At 56.0% G+C, this 17201-nt stretch overlaps 1 protein-coding gene across 2 annotated transcripts in view; it reads left to right on the top strand.

The window, feature by feature from the left end:
- The first annotated feature begins 101 nt into the window (after positions 1 to 101).
- Positions 102 to 17201, top strand: part of SLC8A2 (solute carrier family 8 member A2) — an 82233-nt gene continuing 65133 nt past the window's right edge. Inside the window, exon 1 of one of the 2 annotated variants that reach the window (XM_030544503.1) lies at positions 102 to 1672. The gene's annotated coding sequence lies outside the window, so the exon portion shown is untranslated. Of the gene's footprint in view, positions 1673 to 5626; positions 5713 to 17201 lie in introns of those variants that run through there. The other variant, XM_030544502.1, reaches the window with a different exon arrangement.

Raw genomic sequence — 17201 nt, forward strand, 5'->3', positions numbered from 1 at the left:
GGGGCCCCGGATTCGCCATCACCTGCGGTCTTTGAGTCAAGCGGGTTCTGGAGTAGCCCTGCGAATGGGAACCCTCCGAACTAGCAGGAGGATGGACCCTGGTCAGTTTCTGAAGGGGGGGCCTGTGATAGCAGGGGTGGGACTCAGTGACCCAGGAGGTCCTGTCCAGTCCAATGTTCCCACTGAATTTCTGTCTGAAAGCTTGTGCCCAGCCTGAGCGTCGGCTGGATGCAGGAATCGCTAGGGGAGGTGCTCTGCGGGGGTTAGGCTGGACGATCAAAATGGGCCCTTCTGGTTTCCTTTAGTTACACTTCTCCCCGTCTTACAGCTTATGGGGAAACTGAGGCACGGCATGTGGCAGCGACCTGCCTGGGGTCACCCAGTGAGTTGGGGGTGGGGGGAGAGCAGGGAGCAGCTCCCCAGGAGGCCTGGCTCACCGCCTGACAGCCTGCCATGCCACAGGTGCCAGGGACAGGCAGCCCCATGTACCCCTGCCAGACAAGAAATCACCTTTAATATTAGACACCAGCTTGTGACAGGCGTCAGGGTGTGTCAGTTCCAAAGGCTGCAGGGAGGGAATATCTGGCTGATTTCCTGCATGATGCACCCGGGAGTGCTGCCTTCTGCGCTGCAGCCAGGAGGGAGCAGCTGGGAGAGTCGGCAGCGGTTATTGGGAGTCTCTGGATCGCCTCTGTGGGGTTTTGGGGGCTGCAGTGGTTGGCGAAGGCTGGAAGCAGCTAGGGGCAGACATATGAGCCAGGATTCTCTAGCTGCCCAGCCTGAGGCAGTGGGGCCTGATGAATGGGGGGAAGGGGGACGTTTTGTTTTAGGGGCAGACATCAGGATATGTAGCTTTTGTTCCGAGCGCTGCCGTGAACTCACTCAGCGGGATGGGGAGTTGTCACCCAGGAGGCCGGGCGTCTGCAGGGCTGAATTTGCTAACGCTTGTTAAGCGCTGAGAGATCCTCCGCTGTTAGGAGCTATGCAAGTGTCGGGTTGTTAGACAGGAGGCACCTGTGGAGCCATTTCTCCCTCCTGCGCTCAGAATGTGACTCACCTCTTTGTGCCACATCTCATTACCTCAGATCTGTGCAGCACGGCTCCTAGGGAGCACTCCTCTCATAACCCCCAGCCGTTCTCAGGCGGATCGCAGAGCGCTCGACAAAACAGCGCAGCTGCATTACCCCATTTCACAGATGGGGAAACTGAGGCACGGGGCGGGGAAGTGACGTGCCAAGCGGGCATGAGGGCAGACCTCTAAGCACTAGACCACAGTGTCACTTCGTACACGACGAATAAAACAGCAACGTCCAGGGAGGTGGAACTAATGATCTCAGCAAAACCCAGCATCTCTGAGCTGTGGCCATTTGCAGCCGTCTCAGCCGCCGTGCTGCGGGAAAGGCTGCTTCTACTGCTCAGCAGGATTTCTCTGGCCCTCGTGCCGATTTCTGTGGGCGGCTGTCACTGGGGTGTGTGTGAGTGAAACACCAGGATGCAGCAGAGCTGTTATCTCAGCCTCCCTCCCTTAATAGACTGAATCCTCCTTTTTCCTGTCTCCCTTCCCGTCCTCTTCCACCCTGGTCCTGCCCATCCTCCCTCTCCCTCCCCAGCCCCAGCGTACATGCTCTCTCTTTCCTTCCCGTGCCTCCAAGTCTTTAAAAAGAGCTGCCAGGTAGGCCCCACCTCTCGTTTTTCCCGTGGTGGGTTGGCAGCTGGTGGGGTGTGATGGGATGGCAGGTAGGTGTGGGGGCGGAGAGGGGATGGGATAGCAGGGGGTGTGTGTAGGAGAGAGCGTGGGTATTTATTGCAGTGGTCGGCAACCTTTCAGCAGTGGGGTGCCGAGTATTCATTCATTCACTCTGATTTAAGGTTTCGTGTGTCAGCAATACATGCTAGTGTTTTTGGTCTCTTTTTATACGTCTGTAATATAGAACTAAACTATTATTGTCTGTAAAGTAAATAAGGGTTTTAAAATGTTTAAGAAGCTTCATTTAAAATCAAATTAAAATGCAGAGCCCCCACCCCTGGACCGGTGGCCAGGACCCGGGCAGTGTGAGTACCACTGAAAATCAACTCACGTGCTGCCTTTGGCACAAGTGCCATAGGTTGCCTACCCCTGATTTACTGCTTTAACATCAGGATGAATTCTGGTGCAGGCCAGAGCAGGCTGAGTAGTGGACTGGAAAATCTGGTTCTGTTCTTTGCCTTTGCTGCGGGTGCCCATGCCCCATCTCGGTGCCTTTTCTTTTCCCTCTTTGCCTGGCTTACAGTGGAAGCCTTTTGGGGCAGGGACTCCCTGTGTGAGCTTGGGTAAGTCATTTAGCTTCTCTGGGCCTCAGTCTCCCCATCTGTGAAATGGGGTGAATCACCCCTCCTTTCTTCTCCCCTGAGATAGTCTCGTCTAGCTGGACTGCGAGTTTCATAGGCCAAGGACTGTGTCTCATACAGCGGCCTGGCCTTCGTTAGAATAACTATCAGCCATGTACGAGTTGCTGTCAGTCAGTGACTCTTACCAGCACTGAATTCTCTTGCTTCCCACCCCACCACCCCCGTTCTCGTCTCAGCAGCCAAGTTGGAAGAGTTTTGTGTATTTTAAGCTGAGTTCTGTAGTGCACCTGGAAAACGAAAGGCAGCCGCCGTTAGGAACTGGCGAAAGATCTTAATTTCCTCTCTCCATAGGCAACCGTGCAGGAAGTTAGCAAGATGCCTGTATAGAAAACTGCGCTAAAAATAAATCAAGCAGGGTGGTGTTTAAATGGAATTTCTCTCCCAGCTGGTTTCGTACAGTCACATGGAAATGGGCCTGTTCTTTTAAGGAGATTTGTCCCCTTAAGCTTTCCTGGATGGACCCATTACCCAAGAGGATTTTTTCTTTTAAATGGGAAGGTTTCAGTTTAATCACCCCTCTCACCGTTGGTAGGTAATAAATATGCAGTTTGCTCAGAGCCGATTGGCTCTGGCATTCTTCTCCCTGCTCCCCTGCTTGACCTATGCAGTGTCTGGAACCAATGAACTCTGGGCACTTTGCATATTCATGAGGGGGATTGTTGTATGGCCGGGAAACCAAAGGAAGTTGGGGGTTTGGGAGCATTTCCCCCAACAACCTCTAGAAGTGGCCTCTGCTGTTGTTCCCCCACCCCCACCCGCTGCAGAGAGCGACAGCAAAGCCAGCGATCAGAGGCAGGGTGGGGATGGAGACAAGTCACCAGGTATTCAAGCAAATGTAGAGGAGGGAAGGTGGTGGCACCTTTGGAAATTTCACCCCCTCCCTAGGTGCATTTGAACATCCCAGCCCTAAATAATTTCTGTGGTGCTCCAGGGTTATAAGCAGTGTGGCCTATTCGGTAAAGCACTGGACAAGGAGACCTGGGTTCTACTCCTACTTGGGCAAGTCCCGTTCCCTCTCTGTGCCTCAGTTTCCCTTCCCGACGCTTCATCTATTTACACAGAGAGTTCCTCAAGGGGGGCTGTCTCATGCCACCTGTGTGCAGCGCCAGGCCCCGTGGGGCCCTGATCTCGGCGGGAGCGTTCAGGTGCCAGTGGGTTTGGAGATAGCCACACAGAGGGCAAATGCATGAACTAGTCTCCACCCCCCGCCCCAGGCTTGTCTTAGGGCGTGGGGGGTGGGTCTTTGCTTTGAATGCAGAGCCTTGCCTCAGTGGGGCTAGAGCTGGGGTGCTGCCCAGGGAGCCGGGTTCTCTCCTGCCCCTCATGGCCTGGCTAGGGACGCTGGCAAACTTGAACTGGAATTGTCCCCAGCTCCAGGGGAAGGGGGGTTTGCTGGGTGCCTTGGAGCTTGAGCGCTGGGGAGCTTCCTGCTCTGCTGCGGGGTGGGGGGAGGAGCTGTCCCGCACTGGCGTGGCGGGAGCTGGGAGCTGTTCGCAATGGCGGGGGGAGGGGGGAGCTGGGAGCTGCCCTGCACTGGTGGGGGGGGGGAGCTGCTCCATACTGGATTGGGGGGTGAGCTGGGAGCTGTCCTGCACTGGCAGGGTGGGGGGGAGCTGCTCCGCACTGGATGGAGGGGAGCTGGGAGCTGTCCCGCACTGGATGGGGGGGCTGGGAGCTGTCCCGCACTGGCGGGGTGGGGGGGAGCTGCTCCGCACTGGATGGGGGGGAGCTGGGAGCTGTCCCGCACTGGCGGGGTGGGGGGGAGCTGTCCCACACTGGCCGGGGGGGGGGAGCTGGGAGCTGTCCCGCACTGGATGTGGGGGGGAGCTGGGAGCTGTCCCGCACTGGCTGGGGGGGGGGAGCTGGGAGCTGTGCCGCACTGGCTGGGGGGGGGAGCTGGGAGCTGTCCCGCACTGGATTGGGGAGGGGGGAGCTGGGAGCTGTCCCGCACTGGCTGGGGGGGGGGAGCTGGGAGCTGTCCCGCACTGGCGGAGGGGAGCTGGGAGCTGTCCCGCACTGGATTGGGGAGAGGGGGAGCTGGGAGCTGTCCCGCACTGGATTGGGGAGGGGGGGAGCTGGGAGCTGTCCCACACTGGCGGGGGGGGGAGGGCTGGGAGCTGTCCCGCACTGGCGGGGGGGGGGAAGCTGGGAGCTGTCCCGCATTGGCGGGGGGGGGGGGGAGCTGGGAGCTGTCCCGCACTGGCTGGGGGGGGAAGCTGGGAGCTGTCCCGCATTGGCGGGGGGGGGGGGAGCTGGGAGCTGTCCCGCACTGGCTGGGGGGGGGAGCTGGGAGCTGTCCCGCACTGGCTGGGGGTGGGGGGGAGCTGGGAGCTGTCCCGCACTGGATTGGGGAGGGGGGGAGCTGGGAGCTGCCCCACACTGGCGGGGGGTGGGGGAGCTGGGAGCTGTCCCGCACTGGCGGGGGGGGGGAGCTGGGAGCTGTCCCGCACTGGATTGGGGGGGGGAGCTGGGAGCTGTCCCGCACTGGATTGGGGAGGGGGGGAGCTGGGAGCTGTCCCGCACTGGCTGGGGGGGGGAGCTGGGAGCTGTCCCGCACTGGCTGGGGGTGGGGGGGGGAGCTGGGAGCTGTCCCGCACTGGATTGGGGAGGGGGGGAGCTGGGAGCTGCCCCACACTGGCGGGGGGTGGGGGAGCTGGGAGCTGTCCCGCACTGGCGGGGGGGGGAGCTGGGAGCTGTCCCGCACTGGATTGGGGGGGGGGAGCTGGGAGCTGTCCCGCACTGGATTGGGGAGGGGGGGAGCTGGGAGCTGTCCCGCACTGGCTGGGGGGGGGGAGCTGGGAGCTGTCCCGCATTGGCCGGAGGGGGGGAGCTGGGAGCTGTCCCGCACTGGCCGGAGGGGGGGAGCTGGGAGCTGTCCCGCACTGGCTGGGGGGGGCGGGAGCTGGGAGCTGTCCCGCACTGGCTGGTGGGGGGAGCTGGGAGCTGTCCCGGCTGGTGAGGTGCTGAATTCTCGGGAGCTCCGGGTCTCCTCTCTGCCCAGATCCCCTTTCCCCGGGACTGGGAGCCGCGCCCTGGGTGCTGGGCATCGCCCCCCACCGGGCATCGCCCCCGCTCCGCTGGCCGCCCAGCCCCCCCGCTCGCCCCAGGCCCCCTTTTCCCCAGGATCCGCCCCGCGCTCCGCCCCCCCCCACTGGGCGGGCTCCGGGCGGCTGCAGGGGCGGGAGCTGGGCGGGGGCGGGGGGGCGCTTCTCCCGGCGCGGCCCCCCCGCCCCACGCAGCCCGCAGCCGGCGAGATGGAGCAGTGAGTTGGTGCCGCCGGAGCTCGCGGGCAGCCCCAGGCTGGAGAGAGGAGCAGCCCCCCAGGTATGCGGGGGGGCGCTGCTGGCTGGGGGGGGGGCGCCTGGGGGGGCAGCTGCCCCTTGTGTCTCTGCCTGCGCTGATCGCTTGCATGCCCCTGGCTCCCCGTTACCCTGGCATCTTCCCCACCGCTTCCCCCCATTCGGGGGGTGTCTCCTGACAGTCACGGGGGCCGGATTCTGCAGCTGGCACAAAGGGAGCTGACGCCACCTGAGAACCTGCCCCCCCCCCCGACTTGTGCCATGTTAGATTTGAGACCGATGCCTCGGCAGAAAACAATGCCCCTCTCCCCCGGCTTGGGATGGATCCTGCCACGGTTCCTCCCGACCCTTTAATGATCAGAATCAATTTTTTAAAATTTCCCTGTAAACTTCCATTGTCTTCCCCCGCTCCTGGATCCACCCGGTGCCTTTACCCGCCTGCTCCATGTCCAGCCTGTGCCCTGCTCCGAAGGGAGCCACCCAGTGCCAGTGGCCCATTCGCCAGAGGGATGGCAGCGCCCACGTTGGATTGGGAAATGAATGTTTTCATGCCTGTCGCTGGCCCGGAGAAGGGGCCCCTGTGTTTGGAACAGGGGCGCTGCTATGAATGTGGCAGACCAGCATGGCAGACACGCGGCGTTCCCATTATTTATGGGGACAGGTGTTCTGCCAGAAGTGGCTTTATTTTCCAGGCATTGAAACCCGCTTTTGATATGGCATGGGCCAAATCCGCTGGGCCAAATCCGCTGGCCTAAAGCAGCGCCATCCATTTCAGTGGGGCCGGGCTGAACTGGGCCAGAGAGGGATTTAGAGCTGAAAACATTGCTGAAGAGATCAGCTGGGTTTCCCTGCCCTGCAGCGACGCATGCTTTAGCAATTCTGGTGGTAATAAATAGGATGATGATTAAAGTGCTGAGTGTGTGGTAGGCAGCAGACCTGACCCTCCAGTGGTTACTCTCCAAAAGATAGAAAGCAAGATGCACTGGGACAGCCCAGCAGATGAAATAACTTTGAATTATTTCCTACTGGCTAGTTCCCCAGCAGGTGTCAATTGGTGTCACGCCAGGGAGTCTGTGGGACCAGATCTGCAGCTGGCGTCAAAATCAGCATCACTCCATTGGAGTCAGTGGTGCCAGACCCCCAGCTGGTGTGAAAAGGATCTGACTCCATTAGCGTCAATCGCGTCAGATCCCCATTGGGTGTGACTTGGTGTCACACCACTGGTGTCAATGGGGCCAGATCCCGGGCCGATGTCAGTCAGCGTCATGCTGGTTTCAGTGGCACCGCTGTGCTGATTTGTGCTAGCAGAGGATCTGACCCCGTGGTATCATTTACTCTGTGGGAAGATAGTGGGTGGTGACATTTCACAGCATGGTAGAAGTTAGGCTGCCTGAAAACTGGGTTTTACCTTAGGAAGCCACCTTCAACCTGGACTAAGAATGCAGTTACATTGTCTCCAAACATTATCCCGGAGTGTGTGGGACTTGGATGAGATTCTCCTTTGGTAACACGGCAGGAGCAGGCTGAAATCCCATTTTCAAGGCTGTTTCTTCCATGGCATGCGGGCTCGCTCCGTCTGTACAGCACCTGGCACGATGGGGCCCTGATCTCGGCTGGGGCCGGTGGGTGCTGCTGGAGATGGCAGCACATCTGGGAGGAATGAGCCAAGCTTGAGCCTGTGTATTTATTTGAAATGGCCTTGACTCTCTCTGAAAGTACATCCACATCACTAGGGAAAAAGTATTACCCACCTTAGCACAGAGAGTTGCCTGGAATTGAAACAGAAGCATATTCCTCCTCCCCTCCAAAGCCTGGGGAGAGAGACCAGCTTTTTCCCACGCCCTGGAGACCGGAAAGGAAGGAGCTGGAAATGCGTTGGAGGGGCACCCTGTACCTGTCACTCGGTCGTAACAGCTAAAGGGCTTTTTCACTCATGTAGGGGCTTATAGTTTAGAGCCATTGGCCAAATCATGGGGTAAATTGGCTCAGCTGTGTTGACTTCAGCAGCGTGGCACTGATTTACAGCCGCTGGGGTTCTGGCCCCATTGACCTCAGTAAAGCAACAGCTGATTAACATCATGGGTTAGAAGCCACAGATAGGGTCCAAAGGATCCATTGCTGCCGAGGGAGCGATGCCACTTTATGCCAGTGGGGGATCTGGCCCCCACTGACACCAGTGGGCTTACACCAGCGATGCATTTGGTCCCTTGAGGTAAAGATTGTGGGAAACTTCTCTCGACGGCCCCCCTGCCAGCGAGCCTTCGCTGCTCAGCATGCTGCGTGTGGATCTGTACAGCTGGAATCGGGGCAGATGTGCTTTGGAGAGTAGGAGCCTTTTCTGTGCAATTGCATGTAGTGATTCGAGCTGTCTCCAGAAGAAATCAACCCACCATCTTCCCCCTGTGTCCCCCAAAGTATGGTAGCAAATCTGTGGCCACTGACATCCCACGGCCTGTTGAAAAGCCCAGTGCCAGCGGGAACAGCTCTAAAAGCCCCGGCCCCACCACCTGAGCCCAAGGAGACTGGTTCGGGGTGTTGTTAGCAGCATGGGGTTTGTGGTGCACATCTGAGCTGTCCTGCTTCCTGTGGTGCTGTATATGTGAATCTACGCGTACACAATATAATAGTGTCGAGAACTGGGTTTGTGGATGTGTTTGTATTATAAAGAACTGGGTTTATGGACGTGTGTGTAATATAATGACCTGGGTTCACGTGCGTGGTAAAGCCCTGAATTCTGTGCGCCTGTAATATGTGCGACTCGCACACACAGCCAGTTCCTTGCAACGTTTTCATACTTGGATTTCATCGGCAGCTAATGTTTCATCAGCCACTTCGCCAGCGCCTGTTTTGCTGATTGGCATCTGGCTTGCTCTGTGTTGGGAACAGGGTTATCTTGAGTTAGTGGAACCAGGAAAGGAATCGGATGCTGCTGCTGGGTGAAATCCATCCGCTGGCTTCTCTGGAGTTACGCCAGGGATGGATTTGGGACCGGAGGGTCCTCTGCAGCGGAACAGACAATGTCGGGGTTTGGACGTGTGTGTTAGTGACTCACGGTGGGACGCTGGGCCACGGATTTGATCTGAGTATGCGATGCAATGTGATTTGGGGGTGTGGAGGCGTTGGTTCCTTCTCTGGGGTAACTGTCCCCTGTAATACCCTGCTCACTTGCGGTGTCCTTGTTGGCCTACACATGTTGGAGACAAACTGGAGGTGCTAGGAGGACAGAGCCCAGGGTGATTAAGGGGCGAGGGCGGGGAATTAAAGGAGCTCAGTGTTCATTGTCACGGACTCACAGATTGTGCCCACTCGTGGCCCCATGCGGTCCATGGGGGGTGCCCCTTTCAGTGAGACAGTCCTGTTCCTGGGGGTCCACTCTCGCTCGGGGTCAGGCCCTCCCACCTCCTGGAGCTGCACCTCTCTGAGCCTTAGCACGTCTGTATCTGCTGTGGGCCCCCCCCGAAGGAGTCCCCTCGCTCTGGATCCCCAGGGCCTCCACCCCCCAAAGGGGTTGATGCAAACCCTGTTCTCTGGCACGGAGTGACTCTCAGCCAGCGTAACACAGGAGGGTTTATTGAGCATTGAACCCAGCACAGGAAACTCTCAGGGGCTCAGGCCTGGCCTCCCTCAGCCCAGCACATCCCAGTCTCCCCTGCATCCAGCTGGGCTCTGCCTGCTCCCCCTCTCCAGCCCCGAGCCCCCCTGCTTCCCAGCTGGGCATCCGAGACCCCCAGCCCCAGGTCCTGCCTCTGTCCATTGTCCTCTCTCCAGGTAAACAGGGTTGCCTGGGCCTCCTCTCCTCTCCGCCCTCCTCTGGCTGGAACCGGCTGGTCAGGTCACCGGGGTCCTCTTCCCGCAGCCCATTGTCCCCCACTGACCAGAACCGGCTGTGACTCCTGAGCTGGGTCTGCGGGTCGCCAGGTCACCAGTCGCTGGGGTCTCCATCCTCCAGGCCATCGGCCGGGGTCCCGGGTCCCTCTCCGGTCCTGTGTCCCAACAAACTCCCTCTCCCCTCCCCTCGTTAAACCAGTAACACCCGGGGACACTGAGTCCCACCCCCTCTGCATGCAACCCACTGGGAAACCACGAAAAAATAAAACAGTTCCCCACTTGGTCACATTCAGCATTCGAGTGTGTTGTGAGGGACCTGATTCTTAGTGGCAGGTTTTGTCTACACAGGGAAAGCGACTGGACTAGCCGTGGTGAAATAGGCCATTCTGCAATAGCTCCCCCATGTGGCTGCTCTGTTCCCCCGAGGATCGCCCAATCCACTTTGGAAGCACATGAATTAATCCAGACTAGGTCATCCACAGGGAAAGCTGCTCTGGAATAGTCAGTCTGGCGGTGTCTGCATGTGGGCAAGTCCTTCTCTGCCAGAGCGTTTTAGCGGAGACGCCAGGCCTTAGGGTGATGGTTGGCGCTACCAGGAATCCGTAGAGTGGGTGTCAGAGAAAACCTCTCCCACTGTGGGTGGAAACCCCGCGCTCCGAGAGATTTATCTCAGGCCAGAGTGACCACTGGGATCATATAGTCTAACCTCCTGTATCACTGACCTTGGAAAATTAGATTTTTATTGGTGTCCATAAGCATCGATTTCACCATCTCACAAAAACCGAGGAAAACTCTTTCCATCCATGATCATAGAAATGTATGGAAAAATGCTGCCTGAGAACTTATCTGGGTTTGACTGAAGGAGATTCACTTTGAATGTGTTGGCGATTTGTGTTTTAACGGTTATAAAGCTCTTTACTTTTTGAATCTCAGCATCTACTGCCATTAAATAATTGTCTGATTTCCCCCTCCAGCCCGCATAGTTTCCTGTAACTGTGAGCGTTTAGAGAGAGAAAAATCTAAAAACAACCCTCTAAATCCGTAGTTTTGCACAACTGTGAAAATTTAAATTGATAAAAACAGAAAAATGTTTAGAAATAAACATCTGTATCCTCTGCCAAAATTACAAGAAATAAAATGGGATTCTGCCGGCCTAGACAGAACACAGGCCCTGTGACTTCCCCGCGTTCGTTCCTGTTTGAACCAGAGCAGAGCTGTGAGGAAATCAGCCCGTCTTGATTTAATCAGGCCCAGTGAGGAAGTGGATTCTCCCTCAGCCTTCGGTAGGTTGTTCCACAGCTTACGTATCCTCACTGCTAACCGTTTGCACTGATTTCCAGTCTGAATTCAGCTACTTTCAGCTTCCAGCCATTGGATCCTTCCCCTGGTAGATGGAAGAGCCCTCGGTTATCACATCTCTGTTCCCCGTCTAGGTACTCACAGCCAGGGATAAGTCACCTCTTAACCTTCATAAACCAGCACTGGCCCAAGGGCTGTAGGGAAAGGTTCCTGTACTGACCGGTCATTATATGAACCCTCGTTAGCCTCGAGCCCTGAGGTCAGGCTGTAATTGGGCTGCAGCGAGGCAGGGGCATGGTTTGAAAGAGGCACTGTCAAGATCAAACTACTTCCTCCCCTGTGCCCCTGGCTGCAGTGGTGGGACTCTTTGTCCCCCAGCATGGCTCTGCTGCAGCCTAGGAGCTGTGGGAGCTGGATCTGTCAGCTCAGCCTCTCGTGCTTTGAGATTTGGGGGTGGTGGGTGCAGTCCCTCTCGCTGAGGACCCATCCCCACATCTTGGAGTGAGCTTTGCCTCCCTGTATCTTCTCCCCCTCCTCCCTGAGCATGGGGATTCTCCTCTGCTTCCTCTCCAGCATGGCTCCTGCTTCCATCGGTGCCAGCTTTTGCTGGGGGCCCGAATCTGCCCCCGCTCCCTGCTGCATAGCCCCTTAGACCAGTGCGCAGTGAGGGTGGAACACGATTGCTCCTGTCCCAAGGGGGCTGGTGCAGATCATTCCACAAGGTGCAGAGCTGCTTGCAACGGACTTCGTAGCTTAGGAAGCCAGCCAGGACCACTGGATCGTCCAGGCTGCCCTACATAGCACAGCCAGGGAATTTCGCTCAGTTACCTCGGCAGCCAGCCCAGTAACCCAAGCGAGCAGGGCTGGGCAGGGGGAAGGGGTGGCAGGCGTAGGTCAGGTTCCAGTCCCTGGCCCTGGCTGTATCTAGTGCAGCTGGCTTTTGTGCGTTAATCCCGGTTCCTCCCCTATTTTCCTTTAATCACACCTAGGTTAGCACTGCAGCTGGTCTCTTTTCAACAGAGGCTGCCCTGGCACAGTAATACTCCCTCGGCTCAAAGGCGGGTTCCCTCCCCCCCCCAGCTGTGGCCCCCTCCCACGGGTGGGGATCCCGCCCTGCTTTACCCACGTGCCTCTTGAAACGCACCAGGGAAGGGAGAAGCAGCCGGCGCACGAGGCCAAATTTGGCTTTCATTTACCCCTCCCACCCATCATGGAATTTAGCCCCATTAATCCCACCTAGCTCAGTGCCCACCCAGGGTAGAGTTGCTCCTTGGGACTTGGAGAAATGCTGTCAGGTCAGCCAGTGCCAGCCTGGTGGCCTCACACAGGTCGAATTCCCACCAAAGACCAAGAGCGTTTGTCCAGAGCAAATCCCCAGGGTTAGGCCCTTGGGGAAAGGACTCGACATGTGGCCCTGGTTTGGCGCCCAGCTGTCCGATCCAAATAGGCTAAAGGTTTCCCAGCCTAAGCCTTCGCCCCAGCCTGGCTTCCCCCAGGCTAACCGGAGGCTGCTCTGGAGACTGAGCTCCAACTCAGCTTTCCACCCGGACGGTCACGGCAGTCGGCAGTTGTGCCCCAATCAGGACGAGCTGAAGGATCCACCGGTGATCTGATGGCATTTGAGCCCAAGCAGAGCTAGTCAAGGGGGCAACGCTCTCTCTCTCTCTCTCTCTCTCTCTCTCCTCGGGTGCTGAGGAACCGTTTGTGGGACCGTGAATAATGGACTGAGCACTGGCTGATTTTCAGAGTGACCGGGCTCCGAAAAGGGCTTATTTCGTTACTGAATTGGGGATATCGCCCCAAACCCTCCCTTGCTTTAACTCCTAGAAAACACTTCCAGACCTGATGCTAAAACCCAGGAGCCCCCTGCTCTAACCACTAGATATCAGTCCCTCTCGTAGCCAGAAATGGTAGCAAGGGGCTTTGATTCCTGGTCCTCTGCTATAAGCAACTCCCTACAAAAGTCCAGGGCCTCTGGGCCCTGAGTCTGTGCAGAGTGAGGGGCCAAAGCTACCAGTTCCTCTGGGAGTATTTTGTCCCCAGGTAAATGGTTGCACAAGGTGCAGGACAATGAAGAAGCAGGTCCCCTGCTCTGACCATTAGGATGCCTGGCCTCCTTGGAGCATCAATTGATGTACACTTGCACCCCCTGCTGGCTCGAACAAGGAACAGCTGTCAGGGAGACATGTTTCCTCTCCCCCCTGCAAAGTGTGCATTAAAAATGTAGCTCCTACAATAAATCGCTGCAGGAACCCTCCAGGCCTCCCTCCCACTTGCTGTTGTTTTGAAACGTCTGGGGATCAAAAAGCACAACCTTGTGGTTAAGACCCCGGGCTCCGAGAGATCTGGGTTCCACTCCTGCCTTTGCCACACGTGACCTTGGCCAGTCGCTCCCCTCCCTCTGCACTTCAGTTTGCCTAGCTCAAACAGAGCGAATGGCCGGGGTGGCTGGTGACGCAGGGGTGCCAGACTTCAAACACTTGTGGCTCGTCTACATGGGGGAAATTGAGCGGCTATGCTAATCCAGAATAACTCCTCAATGTGGACACTCCGTTATCAGAGCTTGGTGATGGGAGTAATTACTCCAGAATCAAGTCACTCTCATTTCAGAATAGAGCATCCCCCCAGGAAGCTGTTCCCCACTGATCAAAGCTACTTCAGTGGCCCACGTTCCCCCAGGATCTGAGCAGCCCTCAACTGTTACCGTATTTATGCTTCCAACCGCTTCTGAGGCAGGGAAGAGACTTGGCCAGGGTGACCCAGGAAGCAGGTGACTTGAACTCAGGCCTGTCAAGATTTGATCATGGCCTCTTCGATCTAGCAGGTCTAATGGTCCCAGGGGCCGGAAGTTGAAGAACATAAGAGTGGCCGTACTGGGTCAGACCAAAGGTCCATCTAACCCAGTATCCTGTCTACCGACAGTGGCCAATGCCAGGTACCCCAGAGGGAGTGAACAGAACAGGGAATCACCAAGTGATCCATCCCCTGTCACCCATTCCCAGCTTCTGGCAAACAGAGGCCAGGGACACCATTCCTGCCCATCCTGGCTAATAGCCATTGATGAACCTGTCCTCCATGAATTTATCTAGTTCTTTTTTGAACCCCGTTATGGTCTTGGCCTTCACAACATCCTCTGGCAAGGGGTTCCACAGGTTAACTGTGCATTGTGTGAAAAAATACTTCCTTTGGTTTGTTTTAAACCTGCTGCCTATTGATTTCATTGGGTGACCCCTAGTTCTTGTGTTACAAGAAGAAGTAAACAACACTTCCTTATTGGCTTTCTCCACACCAGTCATGATTTTATAGACCTCTAGCATATCCCCCCTTAGTCGTCTCTTTTCCAAGTTGAGAAGTCCCAGGCTTATTAATCTCTCCTCATATGGCAGCCGTTCCATACCCCTACTCATTTTTGTTGCCCTTTTCTGAACCTTTTCCAATTCCAATCTATCTTTTTTGAGATGAAGCGACATCTGTACGCAGTATTCAAGATGTGGGCATGCCATGGATTTACACAGAGGCAACATGATATTTTGTTTCTCATTATCTCTCCCTTTCTTAGCGATTCCCAACGTTCTGTTCGCTTTTCTGACTGCCGCTGCTCACTGAGTGGATGTTTTCAGCGAACTCTCCACAATCATTCCAAGATCTCTTTCTTGAGTGATAACAGCTAATTTAGACCCCATCATTTTATAGGTATAGTTGGAAAGCTAGACAAATTCAGATGGAAAGGTGTCCATTTTTAACAAGGAGGGGAGCTACCCACTGGAACAACTTACCCAGCATCGTGGTCGAGTCTGCAGCCCTGGGAATGTTTTAATCCAGGAACAGGGATCTTTCCCCGGCCAGGGGGGCGTGCGTAAACTGCATTCACACCGCGTGCCTCTCTGTCCGTCTCTGGTGGCTGGCGGAGGTTTATGAGTCCACTCCAGCCGTTGAGCTGTAGAAACCGGGATATTTTGGCCAGGCACTGGTGCCTCGTGCTCTTTGATCCAGCGATCCCAGCTTCACTCCCTGCAGTGACTGCTTGTCTAGGCGTGTCCTCTTGCGTCCCCGTGCGACAGGAGGCACTAGTGGCACGCAGGAACCTCACGCTGCTGCATTCCCCTGTCTGCTTCCAGGGCTACAAGGCCGGCACCTACCACCAACCTGGAGGAAAAAGAAGCCAGCAGCAGGCTGTATCACAACTGGCGCAACATGCAGGGGACACGACCCGCTCTACTCTGTAAATACACCAGCAAGTTCTACTCCGGCTTTGAGAGCACACTTTCAAACCCAATGAAACGTGAATATTCACGACTAGCTGGGCCAGTTCAGGATGTTCCATCTCCGGCAAGGTCTTTAGAGAGGAAGAGGGAGAGATGACGACGCGTCGTGTTTGCTGTTCCTGAGGCACCAAGCGCTGCTGTCGGTCTGTCAGTATCATTCGCTCCTGACTCTTTGGCCTCTGTCCCGCAAAAGACCAGGGCTAGTCCGAGTATCTGGCTCCTGAGCGTGTGTCTTTTCACTAGTCCCTTGTGAAAATCGTGGTGTGAGAGCTTAGCAGGTCTGAGAACAAGGGTTTGATGTTTGTATGGGTAACAAGGAAATCCAGAACCAGAACAGTAAATATTCCAAAAACCAACCCAACCCAGAGGTTTGGCAGGGCTATAAACCCCCTTGCTTCAGCGCATGGGCTGATCTCTAAAAGGATCACAGGTCAGGGGGGGACCTGCCTTGGAAGCGGGGCTGGCTATCCCATCGTTTGATTTACGTGTGGCCTAGTGGTTAGAGGAGTGGATTGAGATGTGGGTTCCAGCACTGGCCTGCTTGGGCGAGTCCTTTCCCTTCTCTGGGCCTCAGTTCTCCTCTCTGTAAAATGGGGATAATGATATCCCCCTCCTTTGAAAGTGCTTTGCAATCTACTGATGACAAGTGCTTATAAAGACTATGATTATAATATAAACCAGTCAAGATTTCCAGGCCATGCTAGGTGCCCACCCTTGGACAATCAGACCTCTTTAAGGCATCTCAGCCTGCCCACCCAACAGTTATGGCATCCTCAAATCCACAGCCACTTTTAATGACCTTGTTGACATCCTGTGGCATTGAGTTCCACTGGTCCATCGTAGTGGGGCATGTGCCGCAAATCAGGAGAAATCGGGGGCTCATTACGAGTCACATTCTACAACCCCTACTCCAGAACAAGTGGTTCGTTAGTTCTTGAGTCTTCCCAAGGAGATGAGTGACCCTAGTTGAGGAGGAAAAGTAACTCTCAGCATGAGCAAGCCTGGCAGATTCTGGCTGTGTGTTGCTACAGAAGAAGTAAGGTAACCATGGCGATACTGATTGTACTTACTAACTAGTCCATAGTGGTAGCAATGGTTATTATTATCACGACTGATTATATTTCATGTGCCACGCACTTTCCAAACACTGAAGGAAGACTGTCCCTGCTCCAAGGAACCCACAATCTATTGACATTGCTGTTGTCGCAGGCTCTCTGCAGACTCAGGCAGACATCCCTGCATCAGTTACACTTGGGGCCGCTCCCCCACTCACAGCTACAGTCTCAGACAAATAGAGGCAGGGCTGGGTTAATGTACGGTCATTATACTGGTGTCTGGTGCCCTGGCTCCTGCAGCCATGTGATTATGGCAGGCACTTGACGGTCATTAAACAAATACATTTCTAACCCTCAAGTTTGTGGAGAAAAGATTGAAAATGTGACCCAGGAGTAACAGCTGCAGTGATGCTGCCTGACTTTGCAGAGAGCCTGAGACAGCTGATGGTGGTGGGGTGCATCAACATCTGCCTAGGTCTGCACAGAGTCTGAGACAATAGCTCTCAAAGGGGAAGCTGCTGGTGGTTCCCAGTTATAGGCAATGAGTTGTTGATTCTTAGCTGACACAGTGAGTTGTCGGTTCTCAGCTGATGCGGTGAGCTGGAGGTTCCCAGCTGCGTGCAGTAGTTTGATGGTTCTCAGCCCCATCTCTGGTGGCTCACAGGTCGTTGTGGATTCACGCTGGCAAGGAGACTGGGTGGGTCGGTGATCTCTCTGTTAAGATGTGGTCCAACATGGTGCACAAGTCTGAGACCGGCTATTGATCTCCGGTAGGAACTGGGTTTCCTGCGGCGACGCTGATCCCCCCGCCCCAGATACACGTGCTTTGGCGATGTTCAGGGCAATGGATGTTTGAATCCCTGGTGTCTCAGATGGAGCCCAGAGCAGCTGTTAATCGATGGCGCGCTCTCCCTGTAGGACAGGGAGGTGCAGTCCCAGGGAATTATTATCTTGCCACATTAAAGCTACAGGCGGGAACCAGATCACAGGAACTGCCCCCAACACCTTCCTTAAACTCTGCAGCCCCTGCGCTCACCCACACAGTGACTTGTGGCTTTTACTACCTA

This window comes from Gopherus evgoodei, unplaced genomic scaffold (genome assembly GCF_007399415.2).
Source record: "Gopherus evgoodei ecotype Sinaloan lineage unplaced genomic scaffold, rGopEvg1_v1.p scaffold_34_arrow_ctg1, whole genome shotgun sequence".
In the NCBI taxonomy this organism is placed as follows: Eukaryota; Metazoa; Chordata; order Testudines; family Testudinidae; genus Gopherus; species Gopherus evgoodei.